Here is an 8,619-nt window from a genome sequence, read left to right on the forward strand (position 1 = left end):
CACTATTCTAGTCTTTGTTCCTCACTGTTCCTGAGTGCAGTAATGACGACCAGTAGAGGTCCCGATTCAGTCATCTTGTTCCTAAAGATTTCCAGAGAGTTCCAGAGTCGGTTTTGGTAGGACAACTGGGTCAGAGCTCACGTCTAGAGTCAGGGTTAGGAGTCAGTGTGACCTTGACTGTGTGCTCTAAGGACAGATAAGAATCGGTGCTCTCCAGAGAAATGGGGCCCAAGTTCTGGTCACAGTGTCCCCTACAGGGCTGAGAAGAGTGGCCGGTTGGCGTGGGCAGGTCGGGGAGGGGTCCATCCTGGAGAAGCAAGGAAGACAGGTTGACAGGGACAGCGTAGTCCCACAGCCTGTGTCTTGCCTCTCTCCGTGCTAGCCATGTGATCACCTGGGATTTCTGAAACCACTTGGTGCTCCGAGGAGCCTTTCGAGGAGCCTTTCAATGACACCCCCTTTCACCTGAGCAGACAGAGTACAGACAGAGTACGGACTCTAAGCCTTGGGACTTGGGCCCTCCCCCTCTCCTACTGCACAGAGTTCTTGATTTTTCTCTTTCTACTTCACAGCCTCTCCGTTTTATGTGTCGTTTATCGTAAACCACCTCAAATCCTTTTTGGAAGCAGGCAGGGTATAAATTATAAATAGATTTAATTTAAAAAACTCAATAGGGCAGTTTCTCTGTAGGGCTTCCAGCGATCGCTTTGGCTGGCACTTCCCTCATTACCTCAGTGAAAGGGGAGGGGGAGCATCTGGGCAGGGCTTAACTCTTGGGGTGCCGGGGCTGAAGACCTTGGACCTTGTGGCGCAGAATGCCAACTCTCCTGCTTGTGTCTAGCTCTGTGACCCTCCCAGGAGCCCATTCCTTCTTGCTGTCATCCCCTCTGAGCCACAGATGATTGGTTCGGGCTCATTTTCTTCCTTTAGAACCATTTGGGCCTCCTCACACCTCCACAGGGCAGCGAATGGGGTCATAAAAACCAGCAGTGGTGACGACAGTGGCGGCCACAGCTGCAGCGGGTGTGCAGGTCAGCTCAGGAGTCAGTCTGCCTGCTTTCACGGGTCTCTCGAGCTGTGTAACATTTCACTCCCAGTTGCTGGACTGTAAATGTAGGCTGTGCTGGCCAGGGGGGGGGGGTCACGAGGCGCCCCTGAGGAGGGAGGGCTGTGGTCAGGCTGGGCTAGAGAGAGGCAGGGTGAATGACCGCCTTGTAGACTGCCGGCTCAAACACAGACAGCTGCCTTGGGCTATATGACCTCAAGTCAGATGGCTGACCTCTATGGGCTTCAGTCTGCCTGTCTCTAAGGTAGACATAACAACAGTACCTATTGCAGAAGTGGGGTAATTACTTGAAATATTTTTTTCCTTCCTTTATCCCAGTCTGGCCTCAAACATGTTGCATCGATGCGAATGGCCGTGAACTCTGATCTTTCTGCCTCTACCTCTCCGCTGGGACCCTAGGCATGAGCCTCCATTCCATGTTCGCGCAGGCATCCTGCATTCCAGGCAGGTGCTCCACCAGCTGACTGACATCCCCAGTGACTATTTGAATCCTTTAACAGACCCTAAGTGCTCATCCTGGTGCCCACATGATTGTAAGCACTTAACCCTGCCTCTGCCAGGGCTCTGAGCACATCCCTCCCACAAAGCAGGTCATCCGGGCAGCTTCTACTTCCTCTTCCCTGGCCTCACCCTGCACCAGTGGAAGCAAAGCCATAGGCTGCTCTGCCTGTCTGTCCCTCTGTCTTTCCATGTTCCCTAGTTATGTTTTCTGCATTCATCTTTAATCTTGGTAGGAAATGATGTAATGCCGGTGCTAAGCAAGACCCAGGCCAGGCCAGAAGTGAGTGAGAACAACTTAGGAAGAAAATGGGGGGCGCTGGGGGCTAGATAAATGATTCAGGGGTACAGGGAATACACAGATCTTGCAGGGGACCTGAGATCAGTTCCCAGCACCCATACTAGGTGACTCGCCATTGTAACTCCAGCTCCTGGGAGGGGGATTTGTCATCTTTGGCCTCCTTGGGCACCTGCATTCATATGCTGAGATATGGGAGAGAGAGAGAGAGAGAGAGAGAGAGAGAGAGAGAGAGAGAGAGAGAGAACAGTAAGGAGTTGCTTGTTTTGAGGGTTATTCTAAGATGGCCATTGGATATGGGCTTTGAACGTGCTGAAGTAAAAATGTGGGATGCAACATTGCAGGTAGAGGGTGGCCAGTGCAAAGGCCCTGGGGCAGAAGGCAAATGGAAGTCTCATAGTCTCAGGCCTGTAGAATGGATCGGGTCAGAGGTAGGGCAGAGGGTAAGAGGGTAAGGCCCTTGGGGTCTGAGGGAGAGGTTTGGGTGGTAGTCTACACAGGTAGGCTATGCAGGTAAAGCAGAGGAAGAGACTCTAGCATCCTTCTCAGTCTGCTCCTGAAATGGAACTGTCAGTCATAAGGACAGGTGCATGGGGTGAGACGTGGGTGGGACCTCAGTAGCCCGAGGTTCTTTGTGGCCTCACCTCCATGAACTATCAGTTGATCTGGGGTAGTGGGAGTACTGGGGCCGAGTCTCCCAGGTTCTCATCCCTGAGCTGTGTTTGCTCTTACTGGCCTGTCCTCAGCTCTAACGCATGGCTAGTGGATATATTGACATTATTGGTTTGTGTTCCCATCTGTGCAGGAAGTTTGTACTTTATTAAATATGCACATGCCTCACGTTGTCCAAGGGGAGGTTAGTTCTTTCCTAACCTGCCCCAGGCCAGCTGTAGAACCTCACATTGAGGAAGGAGAATCAATTTAAGCCCTGCTCAAGAATGCGGCTTCTGTTCTCCAGCTTCAGGGTGCCCAGACCTGAAAAACTTGTTGAGGAGGGGAGGTCTCCCTTGGTTCTGACCTTAAAGAACTTGCAAATAAGCAGACAGTGTTAGCATGAGGCAGTGTGAGCATGGCTGGAGATCCAGTCTACTGTGGCGTGGAGTATCCTTCCAGAAACAGGTGGAGGTTCTGTAGAAGTCATACTGGAGAGCCACTGAAGCCACATTGGAAAGCCACGGTTTTTCAAGACCTGGAGGAGCCTGGACTTTATGTGTGGACAGTGGAATTCCATGACAGGGAATTGGACTTTATGTGTGGACAGGGAGTTCCGTGACGGGAGGCAGCATGCACCCTCATCTCGACCTAGAGATTGCTGTTCTCCTCCATCACCTGGAGGACCAATCCCCTCCAGCCCTGACTCACAGAGCACACTTCAGATGATGGGCAGGGATGGGCGCCAGGAGAAGCCTACATCTCCAGATCACAAAGGGAGGAAGTGAGAAAGGAGGTGATCAAAATTCACATGAAGCCTATGTGCACAAAGACTCCCTCTAGGATGGCCACACCCCCACAGTCCTTGTGTCTCTAACACAGCACCAGCTAGGCAATGACTTGCTGAGTGAGGGACAGCAAACATCCCAATCCATTCCCAGGTCTGCAATGTGGTTGGGACCTCCAAAAAATGCCCCCTTTCACCTAGACCTGGGCCTTCCTGGTCAGTCTTCTGTATGTCCAGTCTGGAAGGAGACAGGAGCAGAAATAGAGACAAACCCTTCCAGGCTTTCGGGCAACACTGACAAGCATTGGCTATCCAAAACTAAATCAAAGGCACCTTGATTCCCACGCAGGGAACACAAGTTCTTGGCTTCACCACACACATGAACGAGCTGCTCACGCTACCACTTACCGGACTCCTGTCCTTGAAGATGTCTCTTCCTCTCAGCAAAAATGAAAGCCTGTCTGCATTGGCTGCACTTCCTGTTGTCTGTACTTCCTGTTGTCTGTATTACCTGCACTTCCTGTTGCTGTGATAAAACACTTGACCAAAGCAACTGAAGGGATGGAGGGTTTACTTGGACTAACAGTTTGAGGGCATTGCCCATCATGGCTGTGAAGGTATGGCAGCTGGGATACGGAACAGCTGGTCACAGCTGGTCACACTAATGCGCTGTCAAGACAGAGAGAGAGAGGAGTGCTGGCTCAGCCCAGTTTCTCCTTATTATCTGTCAGGGAGTTAGGAATGGTCCTCCCACTTCAATGAACCCAATCTAGAGACCTCTTCACAGACATGGCCTTGTCTCCTAGGAGATTCCAGTAAAGTCGACAGTCTTTAGTCACCACCACACTGTCCAAAAGATGATTGACACATGGGCTGGAGAGACGGCTCAGCAGGTAAGGGGCTTGCTCTGTTCATAGTTGGAAAGAGAGAACTGACCGCACAGAGCTGTGCTCTGGCCTCTGCATGTGTGGCATTTGCACTCATGCATACGCATCATGCACACACACAATAATAACGATTTTATAAGTAAAAAATTTAAAAATTAAAAATAAACAAGTTTCATACCCGTGGAGCATTGATGACAACCATCTCAGAACTCATGCCATTTCTATTGATAGGTTCAGTGTGTCAGCCGATGCGATGGACTCCTCTGCCCTCTCCTCTCCTTGAAGTCTTCCTGCTAGGACGTGAGTTCTGGAGGAGGAGATGCTTTCACTGGCTTCCGTTGTGTCTCCTCACGTCAGATCTAGCCATCTATGTATCATTTATCTACTAATCTGTCACCCCCCTGTCCTAGCTATTTATTGTCTGTCACTTATCTTTTCAAAATCTATCTTATCACCTCCCTAGCTACCTATCAATACAGTATCTTCTATCATCTAGCCAGCAATCATCTTCCATCTATACATCTAGCATCTGCTTGCCTATCCTTATTTATCATCTATCAACTTATCATCCATACAGCTATCTACTTACCTACCTGTGATCTATCTCTATCATTGTCATCTATCTATCTATCTATCTATCTATCTATCTATCTATCTATCTATCATCTATCTATCATCTATATATCTATCATCTATCTATCTATCCCCCCTCTCATTGTGCAGGTGGGTTTTTGTTTTATTTGTTGTTGTTGGTTTTTTTTTTTTTTTTTTTTTGCCTCCTTTACACAAGCTAAGGTCATCTGGAAAGAGGGAGCCTTAGGTGAGAAAATGCCTCATCAGATTTGCTTGCATGTAGGCAAGTCTGCTGTGGGGGTATTTTCTTGATTAATGATTGATGTGGGTAGAGCCTCTGTGGGCAGGTGATCCTGAGTTGTATAAAGAAAGCCAAATAAGCAACCCACCTGAATCAAGTCTGTAGGCAGCATTTCTCCCGGGTCTGTGCTGCAGCTGCTGCCTGCAGTTTTTTGCCATGACTGCCATTCATGATGGACGGTAACCTGAAAGGTGAAATAAACCCTTTCCCAAATTGCTTTTGTTCAGTTTTCATCACAGCAACAGAAAGCAAATGAAGGCAGATTTTGGTCCAAGGATCATGAGGTATTACTGTGACAGACCTGACTATCTTGTACTTGGGAGGATGGTGGTGTTTGGGACTTTGGGCTGGAAAAGGCCAAGACATGTTTGGAAATGGTGAGTTGTTTGAACTTGGAAGACTGCTGAGGCTGGACTTGTGATCTCCAGAGGGAAGGTGAGAGCCCCTCAAAGGCTCTGTTGGTTACTTTGAATTAAGAATCTGTGGTTCCTGCTCAGCAGGGGCTGAGGAATCAGCTGTGATTAAGAAGAGACCAGTGTCATTGTAGTGAAATCTGACTAGTATTTCTTCATGGCCAGTGCATAGAACTTGTGGCAGAACTTGATCATGGTAAGGATCTGCCATGGGCTACATGGTTTTTGTTTGTTGCTTTGTTTTTTTTTTTTTTGGAAGACATAAAAGGGGCATGGAGAGAAGCTGAGCATTGGGACCACGAAAGCCAGGAGACCTCCGCGCAGATGCAGGCAGCCTTAGTTGCAATAATGACCCCAGGAGAGAAGGGTTCATAGAGAAAGGCCGAGTCTGGCACTGTGTGGCAAAGTCAGAGTGCCCAGAGAGAGGTTAGGGGAGGCTATTGAGGAAGGCGAAGCCCAGCTGCAGCGGATACTCCAGCTTACTGCGGATGAGAAATCTGTGGGATGGCTGCCAATGACAGTGGCGGGAGTGGAATGGAGCCAGCCGAGCCTACCGAACAAACTGCACGCACTGCGAATGACAAACACAGAGATGAAGAGTGCGAGCCCTTTGAAGTCCGGAAGATTGGGAGTGAATCTCAGATGCTGGACACTGGGTATGATTCATATTGTTGAACTTTGGTTTTGCTTTGATCTGATTGCATCTTGTTCTCTTTTGAAATGAGAAGTATGAAATTTAATTCTCATTTTACAGCAGTCCACATTCAAGGGACTTTGGACTTGTAAAGAGATCTTGGATATTTTAAAGAGACAGAACTTTTAAAGGCTTGGGACTTTTAGAAGTTGGGATGTGTTTCATACTGTGATCTTGATAATAGCATGAGAAAGTATTTTTGTGGTAAGTTTGTGTGTCAGGTTGATTATGGTAGTTGGTTTTTTTTTTTTTCTATCAACTGACACAACCTACGGTTATTTGGGGAGAGGGAGCCTCAACTAAGGAAATGTCTCCATCAAATTGGCCTGTGTTTTAGAGTTTCCATGAAAAGACACCATGACAACAGCAACTCTTATAAAGAAAAACATTTAATTGGGGTGGCTTACAGTTCAGGAGTTCAGTCCATTATCATCATGGTGGGACATGGTGGCATGCAGGCAGACATGGTGCTGGAAAAGAAGCTGAAAATTCTAAATCTTGATCCCAAGGCAACAGGAAATGGTCTGAGATGCTGGGAGTGGCTTGAGCATATATGAGACTTCAAAACCCACCCCTGCAATGACACATTTCCTCCAACAAGGCCATACCCACTCCAACAAAGCCACATCTCCTAATAGTGCCACTCCTTTGGGGGCCATTTTCTTTCAAACCACCACAGCCTGTATAAAAGTCTTGGGGGCATGTTCTTGATTAATTATTGATGTGGGTGAGTCCAGTCTACTGTGGATGCTGCTACCTCTAGGCCAGTGGACTTGGGTTGTAATAAGAAAGCAGGATGACTTCATTTGAGTTGTTGGTCAGACTTTTCAAGAGTCTCCCAAACCATTATAGACTATTACTGTTGCCCTTGGTTGCCCAACCAAGGTTAAAAGTAAGTCCCTATTACTAAAGATGTTAGGTACTTCAGACACAGGATCAAGAGGAACTGAGCTGGATCTGACCTAAAGGCTTCCTCTGTGACAGCTAGCTCTCATGGTACTGGAAGGCACCATATCTGCTTCCAGAGGAGGGAGGCAACCAATCATCCTACCCACTATGAGCCAAAGCAATGAATAGCATAGCATAATGACCCCAAGGGTTCAACAGTGGCATGCACACCTTGATTACCAACTAATAGCTCTCTAACTGCCCTAAGTCTACCAAACAAGAGGGCAATCATGCCTGGAAACCCAGTCAACCACCCACGGGTAGTGAACCCATGGATCTTGGAGGAGAACCAATAACCACCACTTTGCTAAAGTAGCACCATCTCTAACTACATGCTAGGTGTTTATCTTTGTGCTCACAGATAAGTATGTTCTCACCTTTAATCGGGGGAACTTTGCTTTGTAATAGACAGAGACCATTCCAGAAAATCACAATGGGTCAAAATGCAGATTGTGGAGCCCAGCTCCAAATGATACATCTGCAGTAGAACTGCACTGGGTCAGAGACCACTCTTGTGATTTTTTTTTTTCTCTTGGAAAAAAAAATGTGGCTGCCTTTTGGCTTGTCCTAAGAATTTGCCTGAGGCTGGATTGAAAAGTAGATGAATTTCTTTGGCAGAGGAGATTTCAAGACAGATTGATGTTGACTGTTTCATGCTTCTTAATGATCGCTCATACAAGTCTACAGTGAAAAGGAGCAAGCAGGTCTAAAAAAAATACATGATAGACAGTTTGAATAGGAAAGGAGCAACAGGAAATTGAATGTTGGGGCCAAGGCTTATGTGGAAAGACAAGCAAGATGAGAAAAGGCCAAAGCTGCATTGTGATAAAGGGAAGGGTGCCCCCATGGTAAGACCTCACCCAGCTAAGCTTCCAACTCATGAGAGGAAAAGATTTAAGGAATTAACAAAAATTGTTGCAGTATAACTCAGAGGGCCCAGAACCTACCTAACCAGGCAGGTGAACTTGGCAGTGTTATCCATGTGGTTTCAGCTTTAGAATTATAAAGAATACTCGAGAAAGGGGGTAATGTAATTATTCTCCACAGTTAAGGAAAGTCAGTGAGGTCAGGCTATGTGTGGCTGGGCAGTCTCTGCATGAAGGTCCTGAGAAGGAAGACCAGAAGAAGCCATTGCATGAAGCTGTGAGAAGCCTGAGCTGCACTGGGGATCCCAAGGTATTAGAGGTGCCAGAGCTGTGGGAGATCTACTGGGGTGATCTGTACACAGTGGGCAGAGCCAGCCCATGAGAAAGATGCTAGCAAAGCTAACAGGGAAGATCCAAATAAGGTCTTTGACATAGGACATGGAGTTAAAGGATTTGAAATTTGCCCTTCTGGGTTTTGGTCTTGCTTTGGTGCAGTATTTCTTCATTGTGCTTCCATTTATCCCTTTTAGAATGGTAATGCACATTCTGTGCTATTGTATGTTTTTTGTTTCTTTGGTTGTTTTTTTTTTTTAGTGTTTTTTTTTTTTTTTTTTTTTTTTTTTTTTTTTTTTTTTTT

At 47.1% G+C, this 8,619-nt stretch overlaps 1 protein-coding gene across 1 annotated transcript in view; it reads right to left on the bottom strand.

The window, feature by feature from the left end:
• The window catches only part of LOC126508049 (cytochrome P450 2J4-like), a 129,799-nt gene that overhangs the window by 95,530 nt on the left and 25,650 nt on the right, over positions 1–8,619 (bottom strand). The window lies entirely within an intron of this gene.

Source organism: Alexandromys fortis, unplaced genomic scaffold (assembly GCF_014885135.2).
Source record: "Alexandromys fortis isolate MF-2015 unplaced genomic scaffold, M_Fortis_MF-2015_v1.1 scaffold_81, whole genome shotgun sequence".
Lineage (NCBI taxonomy): Eukaryota > Metazoa > Chordata > Mammalia > Rodentia > Cricetidae > Alexandromys > Alexandromys fortis.